The 18,308-nt window shown below is 30.9% G+C and overlaps 1 protein-coding gene across 3 annotated transcripts in view; it reads right to left on the bottom strand.

Annotated features, from left to right (window-relative positions):
• Window positions 1-493, bottom strand: part of LOC129989007 (signal transducer and activator of transcription 5B-like) — a 56,975-nt gene extending 56,482 nt beyond the window's left edge. For 2 of the 3 annotated variants that reach the window (XM_056097312.1, XM_056097313.1), the window contains exon 1: window positions 211-492. The gene's annotated coding sequence lies outside the window, so the exon portion shown is untranslated. Of the gene's footprint in view, window positions 1-210 lie in introns of all 3 variants that reach the window. The other variant, XM_056097314.1, reaches the window with a different exon arrangement.
• Window positions 494-18,308: the final 17,815 nt, after the last annotated feature.

The following is an 18,308-nucleotide window of genomic DNA, read 5'->3' as shown; positions in this document are numbered from 1 at the left end:
TGATAATGAAGAAAACTGGAAACAAAAAACAAAGATTAAATCATAAAACTTCAATAAACATGACTTTAAACCCAACCTGCTATTTCAGCAGTCTCTCGACATCAACAAATCGCTACCATTGTTAATAAACAAACTTTTTTTTTTTTTTTCGCTTCTAGACAAAATTTATAGTATGTAAAATCAGTAGAATTGTATTTAAATCGTACTTACGAGGCAGACTTTCTGTAATATTTTTCTTAAGTATTTAGGTTCAAAAGATAAGTCTAAAATTTCAGAAATAACGCAACTTTCTCTTGCACATTCTTTACTTTAAACGGTTACGACATGCATAATAGTTTTATTTACATTTGTTGCGTAAATATATTACGCTTCAAACACAGATTATAGACCAGCTAAAAAATTTTAAAAAGTATTGCAATAATGAATAAAGATCAAGAAAAACGCGTTAATTCCAACAACCACTTTATAATTTTTCTTAAAATGGTTATTGGCTAACAAATTTCAAGGCCAAAGCCCTGCTTCCTGACGTCAGAATCGATATTGGTGAAAAAAGGGTTGTAACCAAATGTACAAAAAATGGTTAACAAAAAAATGTTCATTTTATTTTCTTACTCAAACGAATTTTCTTTATTTTCCTTTGTAGTATTTTATATAACATTTCAGAATTGGATGAAAGGATTTTAGAACTGGATGAAATGCGAGACTGTGTCCTCGAACACTTTGCAGGCAACATAGGCTTTTTCACTTAGGAGGCAACTAAAATTTTAAAAAGCATATTTAACTATATTGTATCTAAACATATCAAAGTAACTCAGTAATCGGAGTTGTTAATATCTTTCAAACGATATTTGTTAGTGAGTAATGAGTGATATTTGAAATCAAATATATTTAGGAACTTTCAGAATTGTGATGGTCTGCCAGAAAAGTTTCAGTATATAGAAATAATTAGCATACTTTTTTTGATTTGTTTTTTTAATTAACTTGAATTAATTAAAGCCATATGAACTGTAACTATTATATCAAGATGCGAAATCGTTTGCTGGGAGAAAGACACAAAAAAAAAATGTATTTTTTGGAAACATTTAGAAATGATGAGCTCTAAATTTACGATTGTGAAAACTTAATAATTAACTTCTTATCTTGTGAAAACATTTTGTTTCGGCTGGAGGTTTTTGATGCCACAAAATGCACGAGCAGAAAAGTGGCGATTTATCGGTTTTGAGGCATCAGTTCTGCGCTTTTAGGGTTATTAGAAAATGATAGTTGTAACATTTGGCGATTTATCGCCAACAAAAAATTTGACAACTTAGCGCGAATGTCCACCATGTACCTTATTCTCCTGTCTGGCCAATAAAGGGCAGGGTCATAAAAAGTTATCACACGAAGAAACATAGAAAAGAAAGTGGGAATGAACACGAAAAAGTGAGGCGAGGTATCGAAAGATTATATAACTTCTTTTTTTTTTAATTTTCAATTTTTCTCGCTGGCAGAAAAAGTTTTGGAGCTCGAATGATTTTGAGATGGAGGAAAAAAAAAAAAAGGAAAAAAAAAACATCGCTTTTCTGAAAGTTGGCGATTGCGCAATACAATAGTCACGTGGTCATTCAAAATTAGTTTAAACCTCATTTTCGTTAAAAAACAATTTGCCTTTCAGGGAAAAAATTTTGGAGTTTGAATGATTTTAAGATGAAAAAGGTCATCATTTTCTTCACTACCGACTCATGCTTAATCTAATAGTCACTTGATTATTTCAACCCAGTTTAAACTAGTTAATGACTTAAATTAATTAAGACAAACAGTGACTTAAAAATAATAATGTTCTTACATAACATGAAATTTGCGATAGCAGATTTTATTTTTTTTAATTCATTCATTTACAAATTATCCTTTAAAATATTGTACAACGCATTTACTTAAAATTCTTTCAGTATCGTCATCTATCGTTTCCGTTGGTATCGAAACTGAATATGACCGATTTCCGAATCCAATGGGTCCCTTTCCGAAATCCAGATCAGAATCTCAAATAAATTATTATACAAAATAATTTTTGATAATAATTTATTCATTAATATTGGAACTTTTTATTTAAATGTAATGAACTATTAGCAAGAATTTTATTAATAGAATTTTTAACAATTATAAATAAATAAATAATAATTATAAATTATAAATAAAGAATTCACTATTACCTTATATATTTGAATATATCATTTAATCGTCTAGCCTATACTGGTACACCAAGAATTCAGCAATTGGTTCCTATTCATCCAAATTTAACGTCGAATTAATGCGAAATCTGTTGAGAAATTACATTGTCAAATTCCCTCATGTCACAGCCTTTCAACCACAATAGGTTAAGAGCTTGCGTATAACTTTAAACAGTTATTATTGATCATATTAGGTTTTCTTCAAGAATCTAATTATAGTTTATAATTGTCGTTTTTGTGATTCCATTTCAACTATTCAGCTCAACGGTTTTTATAAAAATACGCAAACGATGATTTAAGGAAATGTATACTAATTCTCCTTATAATTATTAGTTTAAATGGAAAAAAAATTCTAACAATTATGGGCTTTATTTTATCACAAAAGCAAATTTGCCTGGTTCATATCAATTTTTATGAATTAAAAGAGTCTAATGCACCACTATTTTGATAACTGGAGAAATTTTTTTTATTCTATTTTGTCGATAATAATCTCGATGCCACACTGACAAAATCATCAAAGTGCTCGACGCGGTTTCCAGCCAATCCAAAATTTAAATGCCTCTGAAACATTTACATGCGACAGAAACATATGGATATCCTCAGTCCAAAAATGTTTGCAATGTTTGTTTGTTTTTCATTGGAATTTAAAAACATTCAATCATGCATTTTTCGTGCGATAGTGACTGAACGCCGTAACGAGGATATGCAAGATGGAATTAGCAGGTCCTTATTAGCACAGAATACCTTACAACCTTGTTACGATATCTTCGTCATAGTGTTCGACTTTAAGAATATATAATAATAACGCGGATTATCGTAGAATAGCTTGTGCTGATAGTTTAGGGGCACACATTTTTTAATACTAAGTATAATTTTTTTACCTCAAAAAGTCATGCAAAGCTAACCATTTGTGGTTTCCAGTTCTTTTTCTCAAATTTAAATTGAAATATAAATTTCTTTATTTTTTTTTCGAAGTTGCGAGGTGGTTTTACCCATGACTTTCAAAATATAATTGTTGTAATTTAACCATACGATATCTGTTTGACCTGATGTAATATTATAAGGTGCCTCAAGAGAGTTGCAAAATCAGCAAATTTTCTGTATTTTTACTTTCAAAAGGAAGCAACCCCTATTGCTTGTAAATAGGGGTTGTAAAAAGAGACATGTTTTTTTCTTGCCTTTTTGTCTTTAGTTCTTCCCCAAACAGCATTAGTAAATGTTCATGCATCATCAATATATCTATTGGGGTTTCTACATCACAAGAATTTTTTTTTTATATTCAAAAATAACTTTTCAAAATCATTTTTTTTATTTTTACATTCTCTTATACTAAGTACAAAGAAAGTATCGTAATTGTCAAAAAATTCGAGCACGAGATTGTGATAAATCTCCTGTCTGTGCCAAAGATAAATCAAAAACGTTTTGAGATAGATAGATGAATTTTGGCACATGTTTTTTATATTAAATTCGTAGATTTCTGTCAAATTTTGATCAAAATCCATTTAATGGCACTCTGTCTTTCCGGATGTTCGAATTTAAGTTAACACGATAGTTATAAAACGAAAAGAACTAGATAGATAAAATTCGGTACATAGATTTTTGCTTATAGTATAAATACCTGTCAAACTTTTAGCCAAATCCAACAAGAGGTTGACTGCCTGTCGGTCTGTACTTTCAGAAACATGTAAAAGATAAATAAAAAATGCAATGAAATATATTAAATTTGGTATGGGGTTTCGTGACTACAGTTCTCTGTCAAATTTTTATTTCAATTATTTGTGAAAAACAAGTCTATAACACAAATTCGAATTTCGGATGCTGTTTACTGCACGTGAGGGATTAATCGTCGAAAAAATTGTCAAAAATCTAACGATAGATTAAGTAAAAATGTTAAGCTCACTCCAAAGTTTAATATTGCACGCTAATCCCATGCAAGGCTTGCTCTTGAATAACATCTTTATTAGAGATTACATGAGAAAGTTTTGTAGAGTCCATTACCGCTGGTTATGCATTATTATTCTAATATTTTTTTCTCTACTCTTGATAATTGTAGTGTATAAAAAATTGATGAAGCAAAGATTATATATGATTTGATGAGAGAAGTGCGATTTTCAGAAGCACTTTAAGAATATTCTCCATGGTATAAATTTCAATTTAACCACTACAAGAACAAATAGGACCACTTCGAGGGGAACACTAGTGATGCGGAAGCACAAGATCCCACTCTGCAGGCTGACGTTGCAATATAAAAATACCTTTTATTACTTTCTTGTATACGAGATATGCTAAGGGAAAGTCATATAATCGTTGAAAACTGGATTTCTGCAAGTTACCCTCCCACAAAAAAAAATTCTTGCAACCATGTCTGTCTGTGAAGATGATAACTGAAAAACGTTTTGAACTAGAGAGCGGAATTTCAGTCAATACTATTTATTCCTAATTTGTAGATTTCAAATTTCGAACAAAATCAATTAAAAAGAGGCCGGTTTGTTCAGGTGTCAAAATGTAAGTTAAAAGAGCTGTTTTGATAAAATTTGTTAGGTTTAACATTGAAAGGGTAGATATGCATCAAATTTGAAATCAAATTCGTCAAACGATTGATCGTCTGCCGGTTTGTTCTTATGTGTTCCTACAAACGCAATAATTCAAAAACGTAACTTAGTTGCGTAAAAACGTAAACATTCTTTAGGAAAATGGCATTTGATTCACAATTTTAGCATATAAAGTGCAGATTGTTATCAGAGTTTGAACCAGATTCGAAAAAGAGATGACAATTTGTCCCTCTATACTTCTGCATGCATACAAATGTGGCAATTCAAAGACGAATGACTTAAATAAAATTTAACATGCAACTACAAGTATAACTTTGTGTCAAATTTTGGTTTCGGTCAGTGGAAAGAAAAACATCAAATAGCAAATATTTGGTGTAATAAATTTTGACATTTGGCGTTTTTTGGTACCTGTGCAATAATTACAAACCTTTATCTAATCGGGATGAGGGGATCACTAAAAACCTCACACTAATAAATTCTTTTGTACCCATTGTTCGCCAATTGTATGCAAATAATACACACGGACTGTTTTCTTTATTATATTAAGAAGCATACGACTCTTATGAGGAAATTTGAAAAATAAAAATTTGAACAATTGGGACCCCAATGGCCTTGTCAAAAATATACATTTTTATCCGGTAAGAGGGAGATAACATCTTTATTAGAGAGTATGAGAGACAGTTTCAAGGAGACCAATCCTACAGCTTTATTTGAAAATGCTTACAATTAATTATAATCATGTAATTTATGCAATTCAATGTCTGCGAATTCAACGTAAAAGTAGGCTTTTAATGCAGGTTCTATGCTTGCAGACAATCAATGTCGTGAGGTAATTCTTTAATCAGAATTATATATGCTATTATTCTTTTCAGAAAAGGATTCGAAATTTATTACAAACTAAAAATATCTTCTCAAATGTTGCAAATTGCTGCAATGGTTAGTTGCAAGATGATACAGATTGCATTGATTCATTTAATAAAATCGAAATTTGTTTTCGAGTTTTGTCTCAAAGATCACAATATCATAAATTTTTTGCAAAAATAATTTATTTGAATTGCATCTATAATTTGTTGCTCTTATGAAAATCATATTATTTACCTTTACCACCATACAATTTATTGTCGCATCTGAGGAAAGATCTCTTTTTATGATTAAAAAAGAATAATAAGTAAAAAAAAAAAAAAATAGTATTATACAAAAGTGCTCTTACTTTTGCAGACGTCTTATCTATCGGATCTAAGTGGCTGAAAAACTTAATTAAAATGTTTCTTGAATACAAAGACCATGGAACATGTAACAATAAAGACTGTTATCCCTTGAATTAAGTTACAGTTAATGGATATAAAAAAATCTGGCAGTTTGAATGTTGATGTTTTTTATTAGCAAAAGCATGAGATGAAAGAAAGGAAAAGGGAACATTGAACGAATTTTTTTCACAAAACAAACTCTTTGAGCTGAATATTTTGTCACTTTAATGAGATATGCGAAATCACGTTGACTTCATTGCAAACGATGAACAAAGGTTTGTCAGAAAGGTTCAAATAGTGCAAGAGATCTGGTGTTATGAATTTACTAATCATGCGTGCAATAAGTTTTCCTTGTGTTCTGCTTTGAATCAGTTTATGATGGTAATTATATGTGGGAAGTCTCCAATTTAACTTTATGTTTGTTCGTATGATAATTTGCTGAAGTAATTTGTGTTGAATTCTTTCTCACTTTAGAAACGTAAGCTCTAGGGAGACCGTAGGAATTTGGCAGAGACTGCATCTGCTTCTTTAGTCCGACTGACTAAATGTTTTAACATTTATGACTAGGAACTCATAAAAGAAAAAAAAAATCAAGTTTTCCCTTACATGTATAATTTCCCTTACTTTCCCTTACTTTTCCCTTACTTAGGCGTATAATTTTAGGCGAATCGGGCATGATATTTTTAAGTGAGATGGCAATTAGCACAAAATACCCAAGAACATTCCCTTTGACCTACCCTATTTGAAGACCCTACCCTATTTGAAGTATAGAAGAAAATCAGACAACACCATTGGTTCACAGCAACGAAAAAAGGAGGTGATATCATTATTGGCAAACTTTAAATTTGTTTCGATTCTTGTTGCTTGGGCTTCACACTTCGTAATTTCCGAACAAAGCGTTTTTATTTAATTGGCTGATTTCCTTTTTTCTTTTAAATTCATGATTAAAACGAAACAACTATAATGGATATAGCAGTCAATAATCTGTATTCGTATTCTGAAAAAAAAATTGCCCTATACTTTTTAAATTATATTTTACAATTAAATAATTTAAATTAATTACAATATTTATTTATCTATATCCTCTTCTTGGAATGTAAACTTTTGCATGAGAAAATGTTTTTCTCCTGAGTAATAACGATAAAAAGTGTATTGAATTAATAACCAAGATGCGAGAAATATTTCTAAAATTTATTATGCGATAGAATAGTTTTATCTTTACTTTTATTTTTAACATTATATATTTTACTGATACATCTCATACTGCAAGTATATTTGAAAATATTGTTTTTTGCCAATTAATCAAATTAGTTCAGATTTTTAATAAATATTTCTATCTTTGAAATTGTTAAAAAAATGTGATAATTACTACTACTACTATCATTATACTATTTCAACATTAACGAATTTTTATTCAATGCATACTCAATGCAACAGCAAAATTCATCCTGTGATTATTACAAAATTAAACAAATTTGAAGCTACATAGTAATAATACTGTAATTTTGCTTCCCAGCGCGAATAGTGTCATCATAAGAAAGACCGGTTTACAGTCATCGGTATTGGAGGCTGTTGGATGTCAAGCCAGTAACCCAGAGCTTGGCGACTTGACGATGAATTTGGCGACTTTGGCGACCAAACGGATAATGCTCGAAACTTCGAGAATTTTGTCGATCCGTCCATTAGGAACCGACATCCGCCTGATTGGTCTAGAAGCTTCTAGCCCCACCTCCCGGGAACTATAAAGGGCCGGCACTGTCAAGCTGTGATGTGTCGTCGAGAGTCGTCGTCGTGAATTGAATTGTAGTCGGAGTCGCCGACAAGTAACGAATCTTCGAGAGGATAGCGAAGAAACAGCGGAGTGCCAACGTTGCGTGGAGCGAGTGCTGAACTGAGCTATGAGCATCGAGCTCTATTGTCTATTGTGGAAGCACCGTCGTGTATTTTGTGTAGAAGCCAGAAAAGTAGTGAGTCGGCAGCTAAAGCGAGAAGAAACAGTGAGAAGTTCAGCCGTTGGAGAGACTGTACAGCGAAGTTTGGAGAATCCCCTCTCCTGCTGGATACTGTCTGGCTGCTTCGTGTGCTGTGGACGATTACTACTTGTGAACTACTTCTGTGTGCTGTCCTGTGTTCGTCTCGGCTGTAAATATTTGTTGTCTGTGTATTCGTCGTCTTTGTGTGCTCGTGTCTTCGTGTAAATAAACATCGTCGTTGTTTTCTACTGTCGCCTACTGGTTGTCTTTCTACACCATACACTACACTATACAAGCGAACCCGACGGTAAAGAAATTCCATAACAGTACTTTTAATTTTTGATTAGAAAAAGTTTTAGGTTTCTTTTTTCAAAAATAATCTTATTAAGAAATTTACTTATAATAAGAATAATATTGAAAAGCATTTCATTAAAAATGCATAAAAGAGAAATATTTCAAATCCCCTTCCACTAATGTACATAAATAGATTCAAGATAGTCTGCAAGCAATATTTTCCATTTTTATCTTACTAATTAGCAATGCAAACGAAAAAAGCTGTCTTATGTTTTAAAACATATTAAGAATAAATTTAGGATCAATATTGTTACAAACCTGTAATGTTGCTTCCCAGCACGGTTAGTTCAAGAATTGGAAAGACCGTTTTACGATCAGTTCTGTTGGGTGCCGCGTCAGTGATTTCAGAGCTTGGCCATCATTTGGCGACTTGGCAACGAATTTGGAGACTTTGGCTACAAAAGGGATATTATTGGAAACTTCGAGAATTTTAGCGATTCAGCCAATAAGAACCGAGATACGTCTGATTTTTCCAGAACCTTCTCTGTCGGCCTCCCAGTAACTATAAAAGGCCTGCAGTCTCAAGCTGCAGTCAGACGTTGTCGTAAATTGAGTCGTCGAGAGGATAACAAAAGCAACGGTCCAGCGAAGAACCAGCGTTCTGTGGAGCTCAAGCAATTGCTGAACTGAGCTGTGTGCCGAGTCCTGATGTTTACTGTGGAAGCAGCAGCGAGTCATGTGAAGAGTAGCAAGTCGTGTAATAGTGTGTCGGCAGTTGGATGCAGCTAAAGTGAGGAGACAGTGGAGATTTGCAGACGCATGGAGAGATCGTAGTGTGAAGATGCGCCGATTCCCTCCTTCTGCTGAATTCTGTCTGGCCGCTTTGTGTGTTGTGGTTATTTTTACTATCGATTACTACTTCTGGGCTACTGTTTGTTATAGTGTGCGGCTGTGTTTCCTGTGTTCTTCTCGGCTGCATATTTGTCGTCTTCGTGTTAATAATTTTTTTATATAATTTAAAAGTAAGGAAAGTAATATTTAATATTTCCACATCTTTTACTCGCAAAATATTATTCCAATTTCTTTTATTATTTTGTATTACCATTTTAAAGGTTGTAATTTAATATTGTTTAATAGTTTTGCTCTTGTCCTCCTCCACAGCTTAATTTAGTCTTTTTGTTATCATTTCATATTTTGATTTACTTTATTGTTTTTCGAAGATAATTATTTAATTTTGTTTTTTTTTATATCAGAAAACATTTGAATAAATTAAATCTTAAATAGCAACAGAATTTGAGGTACAGTTTTGTTTAATTATAATAGATGCCAAACTTCATGTCTTTGTTTTATTTTTACTTCATGTTATATTTTTTAAGAACAGAACTTTTTAGAAGAAGAAAGAAAGAATAGAAACATTATTAATGATGCACCTCGTACCTAAACTAGATAATATTTTTAAAGCTACTTTAAACTAATTCAGAACGTCATTTTTAAAAATTATTCTCGGAGACAATTTTAGCATGTTTCATTTCTATCTGATATGATATATTTTAATACGATATACCTTTGAGTTCTTTGGAACGAAAAGATTTGGTGCTCCATATTCCAACTCGAAGTTCAGGAAGATTATAAAATGCATAGCAAATAAATATATTTTTTTGTTTAATGCAAAACTTCAATGCTTATTGTTATATCCAACCTATCTATATCGATACAAAGACAAGAAGTCAATATCATTTTATGCTTTTAAATTATCAAAAACAAATTCTATCTAGAATGAAATAATAATAATGAAGGACAGAAATGTTATATATATTTTAACTATTTGATACAGTGCATTTATAACTAATCACCTTAAGCAAGCAGCTGGTTTGCCAGAGATATTGGTTATATTTGATTTCAGATAAATCGTTTGGCTATAACTTCGTGTCCATGATTCTACGAAATTGTCTGAAATAAACGCAATGTTTTTTTAATTGCTTTACGCAAGTGTTTATTTAATGTATACATAAACCTCTTTAATTCAGATAATCCCATAATATCAGAGAGTTATTAAAAAGTAAATATATGATTCGTGTATCTTCTCAATTTCACTAAAATTGTAACTTTACTTTTATATTTGTATTGTAAACACCACAGACAGAATTCTTCTTTTTTAGCCTCCATCAATCGAAGAAAAATTAATATATGATGAATATTAATATTAATTTTCATTAAATATTTGATGAAACAATAAAAACAGTTTAAATTTCAGTGCAACAATGCAATTTCTTGTTGAAATTTAGGGAATATATATTTTAATATTAAGAAATTTCAGGAAAAATCCGGATTATTATTAAATGAATTTCATTAAAAAGGAACATTTTTTTAAATTTTGAAGTTATATAAAATTCATTTTTGTACAAAAGTATTTTCAAAAGGTTTTGCCGAAAAATATCAAAATTCAGCTTAATTTTTAATTTATCTAATTAAAGTTTTAAAAAAAATGGCTCCAAGTTGGCCATTCTCAACCTTCAAGGTATATATGTGTGAAATTTGATAGCTGTAGGTTCGATGGTCTGACCTGTATAGCGTCGACACACACACACACACACACATCATCTGGATTATTGGTAAAAATATAATCAACATATGATTTTGCTGTTCTTTATTTAAATGAGTGAGTATCTTAACGAACGAGACATGCATCTCGGGCTTTCAATCAATCATGCTTAACGAAAGGTGGATATCTGGGAGTCTCAAGCAACCTCTGTAATTTCATCTAACGGGCGTTTGGGGTCTTTTAGTAATGATAGAATTAATCATTATGACGGTCTTTAATTTTTAAACTTTTATTCTTGTCTATGAAAGCCATAGTTCGACAGTGATCATACCGAAATTTATTTGCTTTTTAAAAGCATCAAATCTTTGTGGGAAAAAATCTAGAATGTTGTTATTTTCCATTTAAAATAAATATATTTTACTCCGTCTTTTCTCCATAAACTTTCATGTTTAGTTTTTATTTTATAAAACTTTGCACAACTTATTCTATTTAAATCTCAACAGCAGAGCTTTTATCGATTTTTATCTATGACATTTATTTTTAATCAAATAGAAGTAGAGAGAGCTTTGTATCTCGTGGGAGAGATAGTAAAAATGCTGATTCTACTAATGAAATTTGCAGACTAAGGAAATAACATGATAAACATGAACAATGTATTTGCGGTCTCCGGAGACTGATTTAGACTCATTGTCCGCTCTCTTTCATAAGCTTATGTGCTGCTTGGTAAACTGGGGGGGGGGGGTCACGGAAATTTATGAATAATGTATCATAGTATATAATCCCATTTAATGGTGTGTAATATTTAAAAAGCAGCAATACTCTTGTTTTTCATCTGAAAATCAAAAAATTCTTTTACTTTTATAAATATTTACTGATAAATGATATTAATATATTGTCATGAATCTGTTATGTTGCTTTCCAGCGCAGTTAGTTCCATTGTAAGAAAGACACTTTTAAGGTACAGCTATTTAGGGTAATGAATGGATATCGGATTAATGGCCCCCGAACTTGGCGACAATTGGCTACTACAGAATGAAAGATTCTAGAATCTCCGGAAATTTTAGCGATAGGACCATTAGGAGGCGAATTATAGCGATCCTTCGAGAACGCTCCATATCCTTTTTCGAAAACTATAAAAGGCTGGCAGACTAAGCCAGAGAAGCAGTATAATTAAATTAGCCAGTGTTGAGTCAGTTGAATCAGTCCAGCGAAGCTATATTAAGTCTAGTCACCACATGGGTTGTAATATTCTTTCCCAGCTTCACGCTATTTTCTGTATAGAAATAACAAATGGTGTCAAACTTGTTAAAAGCTCGTGATTTTTGTATAATCAGAATTTGGGAGACTTGTGTAAAAAACGGCTTCTTCATCTTCCGTAAACTCAGAGATCAGTCTACTTCCAACTTCTTTTCAAGAAGCTGAAATCCGAAGAAGCATCGCAAATCACATGATTTTTAAGGTGCCTTGCTCGTAAATGTTTGCAGAGAAATATAATAAAAGAAAGAACTTTATGCAATTGCTTCAGTGGTTTGGTTTTAATATTTCTCAATAGGGTTATCAAGATTGTGAGCTTGATTATGAAATTATTTGGGTTATTTTACCACAGTTTTTAAAAGAAACGGATTCTGACTTAAAAGGGATTCTGACATTTTACATCAGAGAAAGAATGCTCATAAAAGTCAGAGCTTCATATATTTTTTATAATATTAAATACATAATAAAAACTAAAAAGATTATACAAAAAAAATTGAAAGCCATTTGCAATTCTTCTCAAATGTTTAACTTTTCTTGTTTAAAGATGCTTGCCACTTTTTTATAAATATTTAATGCATACGAAATCCAAGAAATGCAAATTTTTATTTGAGAAAAATGTATAGTAAGTTCTTAAATATTTTTTCAAGGAACAGATAATTATTCATATCAGCTGCAAAACTGTGATTGCGCCATTTCTTAAAATTCCTGAAACAGTTAGTGATTTGGGCGAAGTAATTATTAGTCTGTAACAAATATATTTCAGACGCTAATACCTCAAAACTTCATGAAAGAAATTTTTTCAATAATTAAATGTAATTCACTGAAACTAAATTTTCTGTCAAATTTCCATCTGAATAAAAATAAATAAATAAGCAAAAAATAAATTTTCTTTTACAGTTGGAAAGAGAAAAAAAGTTAATTTATTTAAATAATCATTACAAAGAAAAAGTTAAAATGTATTAATTTTTAATCTGTTAAACCGGTAATTAACTTATATTTGATTCGTTTCACATTGAAATATTTCGTCATACGCAGTTAACAGGTTAAGCATTATTTAATTTGCTGTGATAAATTTCAGAAAATCCATAATTAAAATTCATGCTTATTTCTAGAAATTATAAAGAAAATCCACATTAATTAAATTTCTTCCTCTGTTGTATAAAAATGGTATCTTTAAGGTTTTGATATGAAATTCGTAAAATTTAAGAAGAAAAAAAAACTGTTTCTCCAAAATATATGCAATTAAAAAATTATTATAATAAGTGAATTTTATTAAAAATTGTTTTTATCTTATGAGATTTTTTATGCATGCTATTTTGGAAATTTTAAAAGTGGAGGGAATTTTTTAAAAAATATATTTATATATTTATTGTTTACGGTAGAGAGAAGTAGAATAATTCGTAAGTGTTTTCTATATTTTAAAAGTGTGTAAGGAATATAAAAATAAACCACCGACTGTTAGCATTAAAATTAAAACCATCTTTTCAATTTTTTTTATCATATTATGTAATTTTTACATTAAATTACTGCAATTTTTAAATTCTAAAGATGTAGTGTTGTTGATCTTTACTTAAATCATGTAAAAGAAAAATAAGGAAGACTTAGGTTTCTTGAAAATAATTGCACCTCTCTATTAAAAACAAAATTACATATGAATATATTTATATTTAACCGGAATCTCAGGTGCTGGTTGTCTTCAAAACTCAGTCAAAAATTGCCAATATCTTGCAAGAATTAAAAGATGTTATAACAATGCTCTTTTCAGTATCTCGCGAATTAATTTCTAGGAAATTGGGCCTCGAAATTTGGAGGAATTTCCACTTTTTAAACCTCTCTGAATTCGGGAGATGCTTTTTTGGGATAATGTCTGTCCGCCTCTTTGTCTGTTTGGGAATACGGGTGCTCAAAAATGCTCTTAGTTTGACAATTGGAGTTTGGTGTAGAGCTTTAAACCAAATTTGTACATTTTTATTGAAGCTCATTTAACGGAATATTATTGATTGTTTGTTCGAATACAAGTGAACGCGATAACTGAAACATGCAAAAAGTTTGGCAGACAAAATTTTACTATTAGATCTGTATCAAATTTTGAGCCAAATCAGTCACTGTGTCAACCGAAGTCTTTTAATCTGTATATTCAAAAGTATATAAAAGTTGCAATTCAAAAACGTGGCAGTTAGATAAATGAAAGAAATTTGGTACATAATTTTATAAAAGTTATAGGTCTGCATCAAATTTTAGCTTAAATGGGGCGGAAAAAAAACTGTCCAAAAGATATACCTAATTTTCTTAATTATATTACGAAACCCTTACGAGGAGAGCACAGTTTTTGCTCTCCTCATAAGGAGATCAGAAAGAATAAGTTAGATGTTTCGCTTATGTTATTTCTTTTCTACTTGGACCTAATCTCATATTCCGAAGATAATAAAGCTTGTGGTAGAATAATCGCTAGTGTCAGCTTTCATACCAAGGGGGGTGGGAGATAACATTATTTGGAAGTTTATGTTAAAATATCGAAAAAGCTCCTCTTGTTGGGTTCAGGCAGCAAGCGAAAATATTCAGCCACATTTGCAAAGTACTGCTACCTCCTAGGTATAGAGGTGGAGAGTAATTGCCAGTGTTGCGCCTCTTTTTTCTTACATTTGTGAAAGCGGTTAATTTTAGTCACGATGCAATACATCTTATCTTCTGTTGCAATTTTAATTTAATTTATTTCATGACTGTAGAAGCGGCGTCAGCAGCAATTGTCCCACTGTCGGCAACCCCTTGCCCTCCCCCCCTCCTCATCGGCGTGAGATTGAGAGTTTCGTCGGCAAAAATCTTCACCACTTCAGTATGATTGAGAAGTGCTGCGCATTCTCAAATATAATAATTTAAAAACTACCTTAAAGTTGATATATTGTAAACAGGCGAAATGTCCAAGTAACGGATAAACCAATTTGACTATATTTGGCAAAATAATCGATAAGGTGGAAAGTCAAAAAGATGCCGCATTTTATGAACAATTTTTGATCGGCCGATAATGAACGCAATGCAATGGATGTCGAAGTTAAATCTCCAGTTTTTTTAGGCTTTTGATTGAAATATCGTTCATCAAGCATAGAATCTGCATTACTTTTGGCAGTATATTTGACAAGGTGAACAAGATATCGTATTCTGCCGACAATTTCTGGACGGCCTAGTATGAACTAAAAGCGATGGAAATCCGCAGATTTTTAGACATCTGATTCAAATCTATTTCTTTCAATTTATAATTTGTGCTATTTTTTGCAATATAACCGATAAGGTGAGGGGTGAATGAGATATCGCTTTTTGCCAAAAAATTCTGATTGGTCAACTAAAAACTCAATGCGATAAATGTCAACGTTATTTAGCCGGCAGAGTTTTAGACATTTTATTTAAATGTCGCTCATTCAGCTTATAGTTTGCGCTATATTTAGCAGAATAATCAAAAAGTTTACAAATGAATAAGACGTCGCATTTTTGCCGACTAATCTTTGTCTTTCGGCTAAGATGTTATCATAGGTTACGAGAAAAAGTGTTTTCATTGAGTATTTCGATTATCTGCAAGTAGAGCTGGGGAAATATACTTTTATATTATACATGAATAAAGCAATAGAGTTGTTTTTCCTAATTCAGAATTCAATGAATAATAATTCTACAATTAATCGTAATTTTTTTCAACTAATTATTACTTCTTCTGTAATGAATAGGTAAATTCATTTTATTTATTTCACTAGAGATTTCACCGACTAAAATCTATTTATTGATTATATTAAATTTAATAAAATATTCTTTTCTCTTAACATTATTGTGTAATATGCATGCTAAGAAGAGTTGTTTTGCTGTAGCCAAATTATGTTAATTCATTATAAATCACTAGAATAAGTAAATTTTATAATTAGGAATTAAGTTTATTTAACATTAAAATATCTGTTTTTTGCAACCTAATTTACAGGCTGCAATTATTACACCAAAGAAACATTACTGACTTCAGTTGATGACGAAAAATAAATATGTGTCGTATGGTAGCTTTTCAGTAATAGAGAAGAAAGAAATAATAAATATAAAAGAGTTTATCCAAGTACGCATTAAATTTATTAAATAAATTACTATATAAATTCATAAATTCTTCAGATTCTGCATTCGGTATTGCAACTATATTATCGGGAAACGCATTTTGAAAAATTTTCTTTTACATTTTTTTCTTTCAAAAACTCTTCGCAAAATCTATATAATTTCTGGTGCAAAATTTTAAATGGATTTTGGTTAAAGATGTCTTGATAAATGATGATTAAAATAGTTATTCATAGACTATTCATATATAACATATTAACCACTTGATATACAGATTTACTTAATTTCCTAATTAGATGGCACATCTTATTTGAGACAATTATTATTATTTTAATCCCTAGAGTAATATAAAGATATTTGAGGTAATGTTGCGTTTTGAAGTGATTTTTACATTTTAAATTATTTAATACTTTCCCTTAATTGCAAATTAAAAATATAGCTATTCGATGCGCAATTATGACTCGTCATTGTATAGGAAGGGGTCAAGAAAAATGAATGCGTGCAATTGAGAGGATAACATTCATTTTTTGGGAAGAATAGTAGCTTGCAATAGCTTCAAGGGAAAAAAAGTATTTAAGCATGCCTGAAAACGAAGATAAGGGAGTTAATATATAAGATCTAATTGTTTTTTAATAAAATCCATTATTTTCTCATATACATAGTATAGAGAAAGTATAGCAATCGTCAAAAAATTTGAACTAGATATTTTGACGAATGGCCACGATTTAGACCTCCCGGAATGATGTGATATTTTCTAAAAAACACATTTTCAGAAAATATTCTTCTGTCTGTGACAGATGACTGAAAAACCCTTTGAGCTATACGGCTGAAATTTGTTATACGGTCTTTACACCAAATATTCAGATTTCTGTCAAATTTTGAGTAAAATCTGCTTAGAAGAATTCCGGCTGTTCGAACCTACGTTATCACGATAATTACAAAACGAAGGGAGCTAGAGCGGTAAAATTCAGAACACAAATTCACCATCTATAATATAAATTCCTGTCAAATTTTTAGCTAAATTCAACCATGGATTGATTGTCGATTTTTCAGAACATGCAAATTCGATAATTCAAAAACACAATGACTTGAATATTACAATAAATTAATATATCACATTTGCTAATTGATTTTGTGATTACACATGCAGTTTTGTTCCAAATATTTGTTTCAATCGATTGAAAAAAAATATCTAAAATACAAATTAGATTTTTGGATACTATTAACGCACGCCAGTGATTAATCTCTAAAATAATCACCAAGGATGGCACGATAGATTCAGTAAAAATGATAAATTCACACCAATGGTTAATATTTCGTAATTATTGTGCACGAATGCTATGTAAGGCGTTCTCTGGCATGGCAAGTTTATTAGAGAGTGAGATAAAAAGTTTTGGGGGAACGACTCCACTGGTTTTAATCTTAAATATACACTGAAAAATAAATACATGGTAACCTAATATTTAAGTATTCCATTTTTCACAAGTACATTTTTCATATCTTACATAAAATAGTAAGTTCATACATATATTTACAAAATATTTTCTCCAACCTTCTTAAGAAACAACATCCTTGTATCTTTTCAGAATTTTATATGGTTAGTGTCTGAATTATAGTAAATTTTTGCTGTACGCGTGCGCTTATTCGCCTCAGGGTCGAAATACATCCGAAATCCTGCTCGTTGTTGCAATTCTTATAAAATTATTTTAGGTAGGGAACTGCTCTAAAAAATCGATTTTTGGCTAGAACATTGAATAGTTTTTAATTTATTATTTTGGATTCCCAAAAACTTTTTTTATAAAACTTTGTGAATTTAATTTCTAGTGGTGAAGCTTTATAAGCCAGATAACAGCTACGAGAAATGAGTAATTACTTTTGTCTTGTAGTCATGTTCCTTGGCTACGAACCCAAACATTGCGAAACATCGCTACAATATTATGCTCGCTTATTTTTTATAATTTATAGAATTATTTAATTAAAATGTTGACTTTTGGAAAATCTGAGGATCGCACCTTCCTCCTCTCTTCGCCGCTTTCTTCTTAACTATTGTACACGTATTGCGTTTGCTTAATGGGTCAAAAAGAATGAAATAAAAGAGTGGAATGCCAAGGAACTGATTTCTTAATCGGATCCAGAATCGTTCACCTTGCGGATTCGAATCT

The sequence above is a fragment of the Argiope bruennichi genome, chromosome 10, assembly GCF_947563725.1.
Source record: "Argiope bruennichi chromosome 10, qqArgBrue1.1, whole genome shotgun sequence".
Classification (NCBI taxonomy): domain Eukaryota; kingdom Metazoa; phylum Arthropoda; class Arachnida; order Araneae; family Araneidae; genus Argiope; species Argiope bruennichi.
This window is presented reverse-complemented; position numbering and strand designations above follow the sequence as displayed.